We start from the raw sequence: 13,360 nt of genomic DNA, 5'->3' as shown, positions 1-13,360 counted from the left end.
AATTCCAGCCCAGACCTCCCTGGGGCTATGCAACCCTGTGTCCCATGCCTCTCCCAGCCCCCAGCCCCATCCGTGCACAGCTAACTTTGTCTGATCACCTCCAGAGACACGGAGCTCACTCCTTCCCAAGAAGGCTCATACCTCTGAAAAATGTTCAGAACGAATGTGTCAAAAGGAAAATGACATCAAAGCTTTGGGGGGGGTGGGGGGTGGAGGGAGGGCATTGTGTGCCAGGCAGGGCATGGCAGAGAGCCAGGAGAGCCAGGAGGTTGGCACCCCCCTCCCCAAAGGCCTTCAGCTCTAGACGATCAGCAGATGGGGAGGCAGGGTGGGTGGCCAGGGGTCTCTACAAGGCAGCTTGGGAACCATTTCCCAGAGCGTGTGTGTGTGTGTGTGTGTGTGTGTGTGTGTGTGTGTGTGTGTGTGTGTGTGTTGGGGGGGTGTCTCTAGTGGTCACCCTCCAAAAGGAAAGAGGTGGTGGGGAACACTTTCTGGCAGCAAGGGCTTGAGCCCATGTGACCCCCCCAGGCCCCAGATTGGTGGGCTGGGGCCAGGAGGCTTAGCTCCACTGCTCCGGGACTGCCATTGTCTCTCTGCGGCTCACCCCCTCCCCCCTGTGGAGCCCCATTCAGGCGCTATTTTTGGCCAGGAGGAAGAGGAAAGGCAAGCAAAGAAAGGAGCTCCTGTTCTGGGTGGACGCTGTGCCCGGAAAGGACGCAGGCTGCTGGGCCTGAGAAGGCAGCACTGTGGGCTCAGAGGCCCCTGCACGCGTGAAAGAAGCTGTCAGGGAGGGGGGAAGGGGCCCTGGGATTCTGTAGGTGTTCAGTACTCAATTGCTGCCCAGAGCTCACCTCCTTGCAAGAGCCACAGCCCCGGAGAACCAGAGGCACCGCAGCCGAGGGCTCCCAGGGCCTCCACAGCCACCCCTGGAATCATGAAAAGGATCTGCAGGAGCTCACCAAGCCCAGAACCAAGTCTCTGCAAATAGACTCACAGTCTGCGCTCAGTCTTCACACGGAGACACGCGGGGTTGCTAACCGCAAGATCAACAGTTCAAAACCACCAGCCTCCCAGAGGAAGAAAGATGGGGCTTTCTCTTCCCATAAAGAGTTATAGTCTCAGAAATCCACAGGGATCACTACGAGGGTGGGGACTGCTAGCTGCAAGGTTGGCAGTTCGATCCACCAGCCACTCCACAGAAGAAAGGTGAGAGTGAAGGCTTTGGTTGCTGACTCAGCGCACGCGCCCCCCCCCACCCCCCCAGTCTGACTGAATGAGCGCTCCCCGGTTCTGGCCTGTCTCCACGATGGGTTGTGGATCAGATTGTTGTGACCCATGATTTTCACCAGTCGATGCTGGGGAATGGATAGCCAGGCCTTTCAACCATTCTAGCCTTTCAACGTCTCAGCGTGCCCACGCCTCCACGGACAGGTGGGTGAGTCTCAGGTGCAATCACCAAGAAGGAGCCAGGTCTCTGTGGGGAAGGCTAGGATTCCATCACTGAATTGCCAATGTCTCCAGGATGGCAGCGACCAAAAAAACCCAGAACCGAGTCAATTCTGACTCACAGGGACACCATAGGACAGAGTAGAACTGCCCCAGGGATGTCCTGAGCAGAAAGCCTCATCCTTCTCTCGAAAAGCCCCTGGTGGGTTCAAACCACTGACCCGGTGGCTAGCAGCCCAACGTATAACCCACTAAGCCACTGGGGTTCCAAAAGGGGGCTGGGGAGGAACAGGAACAAAAATGTTATAAAAGGCAGATAGCTGAGGCACAGAGCAGCATGACGGCTAGTATAAAGAGTGAGTGGCCCCTCTCCACTCCTCCCACCATCCCACCTCCCACCCTGCCCCTTCCCGGCACTCACAGTCAGCCCCTCTGGCCTCAGCCCCACCTCAGGGCCTTTGCCCACGCTTGTCCACAACAAGGCAAATTCTTTCCAGGACCCCTCTCTTGACTGGCTCCCTCCCACACCTTCACACCAATGTCCACCCCCTAGGAAGGATTCTCCTGAGGATCCGATCAGAGTTAACCTCCATCAGCCACTGCCTTCCAAGTCAGCTGGTCTTACTGTCTTCACAGCACTCAGCACTGCTTGGAACGGTCTTGCCATTCCCTTCCTCGGAACCCATTGCTCCGTTGGCTGTCTCATCTGCCTTGCATCTCTAGCACTTAGCACGGGGCCTGGTGCGTAGCAGATGCTCAGTAGGATTTGCTGGTTAGGAGGAGGGAGGAGACAGAGCTGGACTCTAAGCCTGGCCAGGCAGACGCCAGCCTCTTCCTCACAGGAGCCAATTCCTAATGCTTGATTCCAATGCAAAGGTGTCACTCAGGGTCCCCAATACACAGCCACCACGCCAACTGCCCAGCCACTGGCCCCCTGGGGTCCCCGCCCAACTCTCCTGGGGGCTTGTCTAGAAAGGAGCTCCCGTGGTGATCACACAGCTTGAGAGCAGGGACTGGACAGGACTTTCCAGTCTAAGGACTCCTGGACGGCAGTGGACGACAAAACTCAGCACCGTGTCCTTTCTGACTCACGGGGACATGGGAGGACAGAGTAGAATTGCCCCGGGGATTTTATGACTCTGAGAGTCCGCTGTCTGTCCGTTCGGTCAAGGAGCTGAGAAATCCTACAGGATGATGGCCAGCCGGCAGGCCTATCCCCAGCACCGCCACAGCATACCTCTACAGCCAACGAAGTGCTGGTGGAGAGGCAGTCTGAAGCCTGAGAGCCCACGGCTGGGATTTTCTGTCTGTAAAGGCAAAATGAACGCACACACAGGCCTCAGAGGCCAGCTGCCGTGGCCCCAGGCTAAGAAGCTGAGGGGTGGGTTTTCCCATTGCTGCAACCCTGCAGCCCCCTGGGCTCCAGGAGGGCTCTCTGCAGGGAGCTGGGACAGGAAAGGGGGCCCAGAGCCCCAGGAAGTGTTCTCAACAGCCCACATAGCCGCCCTACCAGACGGTGCCCCTCTCCTCATTTTAGAGCATAGGCCCCTAAGGCCCCGCCAGGGAGAGCAAGTGGACTGGAGCCCAGCTCTGTCCATCTTCTGGCCACTGCTGACGCTAGTCCTCTGCATAGCAGCCCTACCCCCAAGCCGGAGTTGCCACAACCTAGGAGTAAGAGCCGGACACTCTAGAGAATCCTGGAATGAGGCTACCCTGGTCCCTACCCTCACAGGCTCCTGAGCAGTCCCAGGGGCCTCCTCCCTGGACAGCAGCGTCTGCGGGTTCTGCCACGGCTCCCCAAGCCCAGGTGGATGCCCAGGTGTACTGACATCAGGCCACAGTGTCTGCAGAGAGGCTGGCCACCTCCTTCTCGGTAGGCTGGGTGCTGCTGGCTTCCCCTCCCCTCAGTCCAACACCAGGCCCGGGCAGCCTGAGCCCCCAGCTGAGGAACAGAGCCTCCCCATAGGGCCAGGGATGTGCAGAGCAGACGTCCCCCACAGAGGGCACACCCAGCAGCTCAGCACCTAGGATTCCTTCCTGGCCCTCCGGTGCCCATACCCCAGCACAGTGACGTCACCTGCAGAGGTGTGTGAGGGGAAGGCCGGGATCAGGAACGCCCAGGTCGGCTGCCTGGTGCTTTGGGAGGCAGGCCCTCCATCCTTCCTGTCCCCAGTGCCAGCCCCCACAGCAATCCACTGGGTCCCTCACGCCCTCCAGAGCACCCACCAGCTCAGAGCTCCTGGATGGTTCCAGGGGTGGGGCTCAGGCAGGTGAACAGGCCGCCTACCCACAGCACTGCCAGCGCCCTGCCATGATCCACCAGCCACTCAGACTTCAGGGCTGGGGCGGACATGGACCGTGGGCTGTCCTTTTCCCCCAAATCAGAAAGGCTCCAGCTGGAAGCAGCTGGAGAGGACCCACGTGGTGTCCACGTGTCTGCTACAACTGCCCGGCCATCTGGGGGGCTCTCTACCTCCACTGGGAACAGCCGGGAGACTGCCGGAGGCTGCGGTCCCGGTTCAAGTCCTCACTTCTGAGCCCAGTGGGCTCATCTGCTGCCTCATCTGCGCACCATCTGAGCCACAAGCCAGGTGTGAGCAGGATCTTTGTGGGCAGGGGCTCTGGGTCATGACACGTGCACAGACAATGACACAGCCAAGGGGCAGAGGTCAGGGCAGTGACCAAGTGTGACTGGCCCCCCAGCTGGCTCCCGAAGGTCCCCCTTCACACTTGTCACCACAGTAGGTGGTTCTGAGCAGGTGTCTCCAAGCCACATGGCCAGAGACCCAGGGGCAGCCGCACCCCGAGGGACAGCCCCATGGCCATGCCTCTAGCAACCCAGGGACCTCTGTTCCAGCTGAGGAGTGACCACTGACAGCTGCCTGCAGGGCTCAAACTCAGGCAGCCTCTGCAGGCCCAGGACAGTGGCCAGGCAGGGCAGGCCTCAGGTCTCAGGAGGAGGGGGTGGGGCAAGGGCACGGGGTGTCTCAGGAAGCTTAGGAATTTTCCCAGTTGGACAGGCGCCCAGACCAGACGATCAATCCCCAGGGGCCACCGGTGTGTCCCTTGTGCAGCCCGCTTGCGGCGCTCTCCTGGGAATTGGCGTTCCCCGGTGACGTCATAGGAGGGCGGGGCCAGTGCTGCGGGAACAACTCCGCGCCATACCCAAGATAAAGGCTGAACAGCTCCCGCAAGAATGACTACAGCGCCTAGGGTGTGCCAAGGCCGGCCCTGGGCACTGGAGGTGGCAGGCGCCTCAGTGAGCAGGGTGTCATTGCTGGGGGCAGTGGGCAGCAACTCACGGCCCTAGGCCCTACGTACTACAGAAGGGAGCTCCGCCGGGACCGCCCCCTCCTCCCAGGGGTTATGTCCCAGCCCATTGCTGCAGCCCGTGCGAGTTCATCTCACCTCAAGTGTAAGAGCGCTGGGGCTGACACAGTACCAGGTAGCCCCTTCGCCCAAAGCAGCTCTCCCAGGCTGCACTGCCGAGCTGGTTGGAGAGATAACTGAGGGTGGAGTCTTGAGCTCCTGAGTCTACAGCCCGGAACTGTTTTAGGTAGGTCCCACCCTCCCCACTTGACACCCCATGTCATGAGGCCAAGAGACATGATTGGGATTGCTCCCTCTCATCCTGCCCGGTCCCTGGGGAGTTATCAGCTGGGCCACGGAGGACCGAGGACCCCTCTCGCATTGTACGGAAGCATCCTTTACAACCACAGCGGCCCTCGATTCCAGCAGCAGCGCTGTCAGGGGGAGACTTGTTATGCCATCTAACACGACAGGAAACTGAGGCCCAGAGAGGTATCCATCTTGGTCAAGGAGGACAAGCCCCACCCAACCCATTTTCTTCCACCTCTTCCTCCTCCTCCTCCTCCTCCTCACGGGACTCCAAATGGTATGAATGCTGCTGGCTGCTAAATGGAAGGGTGGGGGTGGAAGTCCATCCCCAGGTGCCGAGGGAGAAAGGCTGGGTGATCCACTTCCAAAAACTGACCATTGGAATGTGACTGACAGAACACAGCCTTCCTCTCCTGCAAACACACACCGGGTTGTCATTGTGGTTTGCTTTGGAGCCCGCTGAGTGGGCCGGAGGCTGAGGAGCCTCAGAACTGCCTGTCTTTCAGGGGACAGGACTCTGGACTGGTTCTTGGACAACAAGGTCCCCACCCCCAGGCCAGGCCATCTCCCACTTAGACAGAGAGGCTTGTCTACCCCGCCCCGCCACCCCCACCACGTTTTTTTCTCTGCCCAGCATTCCCAGAACGGCAAACTGCCAGTACACCGAGATGGCCTGAGCCCAAGCCGGTGGCACCCAGGCCCGCCACCACCACAGGAGCCTCCCCTCCAGAGTGATCAGGCTGGGGGAGGGCTGGGGAAAGGTGCCCAGTGCCCTCATTTCTCCCAGGGGCTGGAAAAGGGGCTTCCAGATGGTGCCAAGAGATAGCGTGTCTCCAAGAAGTGAGTCCAGGCACCCAGTCACACAGCAGGAGAGGCATCCCAGAGGCTGGCATGCCAACTACAGGGCTGGAGGTTCGGGTCCAGCCAGAGGTGTCTTTGAAGAAACACCCGGCACTCCACGCCTGCAAACAGCCAAGCACAGTTCGACCTCGATGCAAATGGGGCCACCATGCACCGAAATCTACTGAGTGCCACTGCTGTTTGTGTCTGTCTGCCTGTCTGTGTAGCACTCACAGGGCCCAGTCAGTCTTTTCTGGGAACCCTGTTCTCTTCGTAGGTTATGAGTTGGTCTGCTAACTGCAAGGTCAGCAGTTCAAAACCACCAACCAGGAAGAAGAAAAGGCTTTCTACTCCCATAGAGCTACAGTCTCAGAAACCTACATGGACAGACAGACTGCCCTCTCGGGTCGCTATGAGTCGGAATTGACTTGGTAGCAGTCTGATTTATTTTTCCCTCAATGCTTCCCTAAGTGAACACCCTCAGTGCTCACCCTGACCCCAGAAACAGGTCCTATCCCCCAAACCTATCGAGGTCAGGCCGATTCCAACCCAGTGCCACGCAGCCAATGACCACGTTTGGCTAGTAGCCTGTGCACCGCGAGCGCCTGAGGGTTCAGATTAAAAACAAAAAGACCTTCCTGCTGTTGAATCCATTCCGACCCATGGCCACCCTGTGGGACAGAGTAACCTACCCTGCCGGGCTTCTGAGGTGGCCATCTTTAGAGGGAGGCTGCCTCCGCTCTGGGCGCGACTGGTGGGTTTGACCCGCCAAGCTTTCAGCCACGGACTTGCCCACTGGGCCACCAGGGCGCCTCAAGGTCCTGTGGGTACCCACTTTTTACAGATGGGGAGACGGCGGCACATGCCCAAGGCTACACAGCCAGAGAGGAAGAAAGGGCTCTGCCCAGGCTGCAAGGGAACCAGGACTTTGGGCCTTGAAGGGCCTGGGAAGGCGTCTCAGAACCATTGTTCCAGAGCAGGAGGCACCGGGACAGTGGGCAGAAAACTTGTCTGCCAACCCTCATGCCTCGCCCCTTTCCTAGCAGGCCAGGACCCACAAGGACCGCCCCCAGATGAGGCATGATGGCTGGGCACTGGAGGGATGCCAAGGTCTCGGCCCAGTAGAGCAGACAGGCCAGGGTGGCTGAGTCTGGCTGGCCCTGCCTCCCCCATCTCAGAGGGCCCTTTGTCACAGCCCCGCCCCGCCCCCTACCCCTTGCCATCTGCCTGCTCCCTGGGGTCCTGGCCACCCTTGGCTGTGGTGTGCTCACGTGATACCCCCATCTGCTGTGAGTCAGAAGGCGTGTCCATGCACGAGACTGTCCCCAAGAAGGGGAGCCTTGCTAGGGCACAGTCAGGACAGAGGTGGGCAGTGCAGGGCTGGGGGCTGAGCTACCACTCCCTCCGCCTCCCCCCAGCCCCAGATGTCCCCACCGCCTCCCCATGGCCTCACACCCGCCACATGACAGCCTGATAGAGCATGTCACCCCCCACCCATACTCCACTCCCCATGGCTGGAGCCACCTGCTGGAAGGTAGCGGTGGCCCCCACACACTGCTGTCCCTGCCTCTCCCATCTCCAGCCTGGGTCATGCTGTGTCTCTGCGAGGAGAGCCACTCCGTCCACCCCCTCCCCAACTCAACACCCAGACTCTGCCCCCCACACACACACCCCCAATGCCCCTCATGAGCCTCAAAGCCAGCAGCCCCAGGCCAGTTCAGCTGAGCCAGAGCACGTCACCAACCTGCCCACCTGCAGCAGCACCCACCTGGCCTAGCTGATGTCTTCCAGCCACCATTCCACTGCAGAGCAAGCGGGACCTGCCAGCCTGGTGCTCAATGCCAGTAGGTGGGCTGTGCCGGGTCCCCAGTGCACTCACCCACAACTGCCCTACTCCTCAGTGCTTCCCAAACTGGGCAGCTTCTTCCTCCGGGAACCCCTCCCTGCCTCCTTCCTTCGCCTGCCTCTGAAGGCGTCTCATGCCAGGGCTAGCCAGCACTAGACAGAGGTGGGACAGCCTGTTCGGCCCCCGCCCCAGCCCCTGCCTCCTCGGCCCCCTTCCTAGCAGCCCGGCTCTCACTCCCACCCCCTATTTACTCCCCACCATGTCTCAGCATCCCCACCCTTCTCCAAGCCCTGCCTAAATGCCTCCGACGCTTCCTCAGGCTCTGCCAGGCCTCTGCTCCATCAGCACCTTAACTGTCCTGTTTGTTTGTGTCTTGACTGGGTGGGGTGTTATGCCCAGGGCACGGAAGCCAGCAATAGCAGTGCAGGCTGCCTGGCATGGTCCCCTCCCTCACAAACAGCGACTGGGGAGAGCTCACCCACTTGGGGTCCCTCTCAGAACTGCGTCCCTAGACCATGAGGGGAGGGGAGCTGGTGGTCACTCACATCCACCCATCTCATCACCGAGCAACTGAGGCCCAGAGTGAGAGAGGCCAGGCAAGGTGGCTACAGCGATGCCATGGCCGAGGGGGTTGTACCAGGGGTCCCTGGATTGAGGAAAGGCGTGACATTGACAGGAAAGCCCCACCACCACCACCACCACCACTCCTGACCAGGATACTGAGAACCAACACAGCCATTGAGCCCTCTCCCAACCAGAGCTGTTATTCTTAGGGGGCCAGTCCCTGCCCTTCAGAAACCAGCCTCTGCCCTTGGGGCGCCCTGCAGGGAGGAGGTGGGGTGTGTGGCTCTTGGTCTGGGCTACCCTCCAGTTCCAAGGGCCGGTGCTGGGCATACAGTAGGTGCTCAGTAAAAGTTGATATGACTCACTTCCTTGGCCTTGTGAAGGAGGCACAAAAGCTCCTATCGGATGCCAGCCTCAGGTCAGAGCTGCTCCAGAGTGAGAGGGACAGTCCTGCCCCCTACTCACTCCCCCATAAGGCTTTGGAAGACTGCCCCCACTGGGCACACATCAAAGGAAGCTGGGGGGGTGGAGACAGGGACATCGGTGGACTAGGGTGGGCACAATGTTGGCATGTGGTGAACAGGTCCTATCAATCTCCAGCAGAGGGGAGTCCTGAGGTCTGCTGGGTACCTGGCAGGAGACTTGCTGGCCCCAGAGTCTGCTTCCCCACCAATCGGCCCTGGGTTTCCTGGACTTGCTTTCACTCCACAGGTCCCTGCCCAGACCTGCCGGACACGCTCGGTCCCAGCCAGGCACAGGATGCCTCCCTCGGGAGCACTGCTCCTCCCCAAGGTTGGAGCCAAGTCCATCTCTCTAGAACCCTCCTTCATCCCTGGACTTGCTGTGTGATCTTGAGCCAGCCGCCTGCCCTCGCAGTGCCTCTGTCCAGGGGGGTAAGAGTGGACAGTTATCTCACACCCCAGAAGGCAGACCCCAGCTTGCTGGACTGTGCCCCTCTGAGCCGCTCTTTCCCAGGTTAACAACAACTGGTGGTTCTGCGTGGTCCCGCTCCTTGTAGACCCAGACCGCTGTCCTGGCATCTCTAGCATGTGTCCTCCACCTCTCACCACAGCAACCCCCACCTGGCTTAATCCCCCCAATATGGCCCTAATGACCAACCAGCCCACTGCCATCAAATCGGTCCTGACTTGTATCCGCCCCGGATAGTGCACGCAGGATGCCTCATCTTGCTCCCATAGAGCAGCGGGTGGGTTTGAACCCTCGGTCCTGAGGCCAGCTGCCCAGTGCCTAACCCACAGCACAGCCAGGACCCTTCCCCACCCACCTCCAGTTCCCCATTTCACCACCTCTCTCTGCTCATCAGCCACACACTCAGCCCCTATCTCCTCCTTCTTGCTTTTCAGCCCACTGCCCTCTGGTACCTGATGCCAGGTGGAGAGTCCTGCGTGGGGCCAGGGGGGTGTCCCACCTTCTGGGATCCCCCTGAAGGCTTAACCAGCAAGTCCCCTGGTCCTGTTGCCACCGGAGCGGGTGAGCGTGGAGGCTCCGAGGAGCCTCTCCTGCAGCAGGCAGGGCCAGGCTGGCAGCCAGTGCTGAGCCGAGCCTGGGAGGAGCCGGAGAACGGTTGGGGCTTGGTCCCTCCCTCGAGGTGGGGGCGGGGGTTGACTCTTCTTGGTCCCTCCCTTCTCCTGGGGCCGGGGATGACGATTCCATATGACTCACGGTTTCTCTGAGGAGGCCAGGGCTGAGAACCTGGAGGCAGCAACAGAGCATGGAGGCAGTGACTCTGGGGGATGCCTGTGACTCAGCGCCCAGCTTGTGGGGGGTGGGGGGGACCCGAGCCTCACCTCATCCGGCAGACAGGTGCCAGGTTGCCCACACGCAGGCTGGGGCACCCCTGCCACTTGCTCGCCCTCCGTCTGTCACTTGTCTGGGGCGGCTCTCCCTGAAGTTGTCTCAGATGCCAGCATCTAAGTGTCTCCGCAGTGGGCCAGATGCTGCCTCCACCGCCAGGCCAGGCCGCCAGCAACTGCCCCTTCCTGAAGGAGAGGCCGGTCAGCCTCCTCTGCCGGACAGGAGCCGGCGCTGACTGGCAGAGCGGGAAGAACACTGGGTGGGGGCTCGGCAGCCTGGCAGGAGGCCAGCCCGGCCATGCACAAGAGCAGCCTGGCCTCCAGCCTGCCCTCTGAACCCCTGATCTCCTGGACAACCCCCAAGTGCACACCACTCTGAGACTCCAGGGAGTTCCAGAAACTTCCAGGGGCTTAGTCTGCCTGCTGGGCCACAGAAAACACTCCTGGTGGCCTCCAAAGCTCAGAGAAGCCCTTGGGAATGATGCAGCACCCTCACCCTCCTCCGGTCAGTGGTCTCTATCGGCAGCTGCCCCCCACTGCTATGGCCGCGTGCCCTTCTGGAAGGCTGAGAAGTCATGCACCTTGTAGAGCAGGACTCCCCTGCTCCCCACCTCCCCAAAGCCTGGGTAAATAATTCCCAAATCACAAGGCCCTGTGGAGATGAACCGCACGACCCACCGTGGGCATGCGGTGACAGCCATGATAAAACAGCAGTACTCATCATAGCTGCCATCATCACATCCTCAGTCCACTTCATTGACAGACCCCTTCCTCCACTCCAGGGGCTGCTCCCTCCCGCCTGGCTCCCAGGTGCCTGGGGCTCTGCCTGGCCCTCTGCACCCAGTAGCCAGTCACTGCAGAGCTGAGCATCAAGGGAGAGGGCCAGGAGAGATTCGCCCAAGGTCACCCAAACTGCGACGTGGAGGATCTGGGCCGGGACCCAGGCAGCCTAGCTCCAAAGAGGTTCTCATAGCCACTCGTCCATCAGGCGAGAAGCTCCGAGAACTCCCGTCCCGTTGGGGCTGGGGAAACCTCTCCTGAAGCCACGTGGAGGGGGTGTGACCGAGGGGCCTGGTTCACGCCGTGGCAGTGGCCACCTGCTTCCATAGGGATGGTCCCTGCTGCTGGGTGCCACCGAAGCCTACACCCACGGAGGGTGGGATGGCCCCCCAGGGCTTCCTGGGCTGTGCTCCTACAGAAGATCCCCATGTCTGTCTCACGGGGCAGGGGGTGGGTTCAAACTGCCAACCTTTCCGATAGCAGACAAGCTTTGCTCTCTAACACATGGGGGTTGCCAGGAATTGGAATGGCATCTGGAGACAGTGATTTGGGTTTTGCTGTTTAGGGGCAGCTGCAGGGGGTGGGGCAGCACAGCCATCTCAGGGCTGAGGGAGGCCTTGAACGAGGAGCTTCCAAGAGGGGACTGCGCTCACTGAGCGCCCAGACCCTGCCCGATGGTGGGCACCCTGTGCCCTGCTCATTGCCAGGGAGGACATGTTCTAGAAAGACTGGGAGGTACCCACTGCGAGTGAGTCAGCCTCCCTCTCGGTCTGTTTCCCCACCGTCTGGCCTTCAAGGCCCTGGTAGCTGGGGCGGCCTCAGCGGTCTCCGGGGGGACCAGGCCAGCAGGCAGCTGTCCCCCAACACACCACAGAGCCCGCGGGACAGCAGGGCTCAGAGGCAGTTGGAGACAGCACTCTGCAGATACAGAGACTGGACGAGCTGCACGCTGGAAGCCAGGAGCTACTGCCATGATGGCCACATCGGAGAGGCCTGTGGGGCGGCCTGGCTAGGGCAGGAGCCGGCTTGCCAAGTCACTGTCTGTTTCACAGAGACCTACTACGTGCTGGGCCCTGTGGTGGCTTCTGTGGGAGGCAGGCCCCAGCTCTAAGCCTTCTGTCCTGGGAGTCAGAGGAGGGTGTCCCTGGGGGCTCGGCAGTTAACACTCAAGAGTTCACAGCAAAGTTGTCACTTCAACCCCACCAGCCACTCCGAGGGAGGGAGGAGGTACAGTAAAGATTACAGCCTGGGACACCCTGTGGGGCCATTCGACTCTGTCCCTGTGGGGCTGCTTAAGCCAGGATGGTCTCCGTGGCAACGGGTTTGGCTTGGTTGGGGTGCATCTGTCATGAATACTAAAGGTACTGCTGAAAGGGCCTGCAGGGCTTGCTGGGTACTGGCCTCTGCTTCATGCGCCTCATTCTCAGCGCATTCCTTTTCATCCTGGATTGGGGACCGCTCAGGAGCCCTGTCTTAGAAAGGATCACAGGGGCCAAGAAAACTGCCCCAAACCACACAGCAGGCTTCAAGGTGTGTGAGTCCTAACCAAACCCCTGCTAGGTGCCAGGCCCTTGCTGGTAGGCACTTCACAGTCACTAAGGCAGCTTGGACCGAGGGCCCTGCTGGCAGGCTAGTGGGCAGCCTTGGCTTCACCAGGAGGGCAAGTGGCAGAGCCGGGCTTTGAGCCAAGGACTTTGGCTCCAGGGTTCAGGCTGAGTCTTGATTGAGGAGGAGGGGGTTTTGATCAACAAAGCCAGGTGAGAATGAACAGCATAAACAGTGGGGAGAGGTGTGGGGTGCGGGGCCTGTCTGGCGCAAAACAAAAAGCAAAGCAAAACAAAGGCACTGCCACCAAGTCGCTGCCAACCCACAGCAACCCTACAGGCCCTGCCGATTCGTTATAGCAGAGAGCCTCATCTTTCTCCTGTGGAGCAGCTGGTGGCTTCAAACTGCTGACCTTGAGGTTAGCAGCCCAGTTCGTAACCACTGTGCCACCAGGGCTCCTGCTTGGAAGCAAGAGGGAGCTCATGAGAGGAGTTGTGGCAGATTGTGGAAGACTGGACATCTGAGGCTTAATCAAAGCCCTGGGAGCCAGGGAAAGCATCTGAATAGGGAGCACTCAGCAGGTGGTTCGCAGACCAGAGCCTCGGGTGATGCCTAGACTTCTGAATCCGGCTGTGCACCGCTGGGCTGGTGCGCACGGCCGTGGGAGAGACCTGGGGCTAGACTTCAGGGGACTGGACCAGCAGCTGGGGGTGGGAGGAGGTGATGGAGCAGTGGAGGGGAGGCCAGGGCACAGCAGGAACCGCGCCCCCATGCCCCAGCATGCGAAGACTGGGGCAAGAGGGGAGGGGCCATGAACTTGTGAGATGTGGGAGGAACAGGATGGGGTCCCTATGAGGCTGGCCTCAGACACAGGGAACCGAGGGTGTGGCTGGGACATGGGGGCGGG

At 60.5% G+C, this 13,360-nt stretch overlaps 1 protein-coding gene across 4 annotated transcripts in view; it reads right to left on the bottom strand.

The window, feature by feature from the left end:
• The window catches only part of ADGRG1 (adhesion G protein-coupled receptor G1), a 42,769-nt gene that overhangs the window by 27,302 nt on the left and 2,107 nt on the right, over positions 1–13,360 (bottom strand). Inside the window, exons 1-2 of one of the 4 annotated variants that reach the window (XM_045293745.1) lie at positions 10,123–10,288; positions 9,998–10,027 (exon numbers count right to left, since the gene is read on the bottom strand). The exons of 1 other annotated variant lie outside the window; for it this stretch is intronic. The gene's annotated coding sequence lies outside the window, so the exon portion shown is untranslated. 2 more of the 4 variants (XM_045293747.1, XM_004704873.2) reach the window with 2 other exon arrangements.

The sequence above is a fragment of the Echinops telfairi genome, unplaced genomic scaffold (genome assembly GCF_000313985.2).
Source record: "Echinops telfairi isolate 266 unplaced genomic scaffold, ASM31398v2 ScPeMD7_2291;HRSCAF=2852, whole genome shotgun sequence".
Lineage (NCBI taxonomy): Eukaryota > Metazoa > Chordata > Mammalia > Afrosoricida > Tenrecidae > Echinops > Echinops telfairi.
The sequence above is the reverse complement of the archived record's forward strand: the minus strand, read 5'-3'. Positions and strand labels throughout refer to the sequence as shown.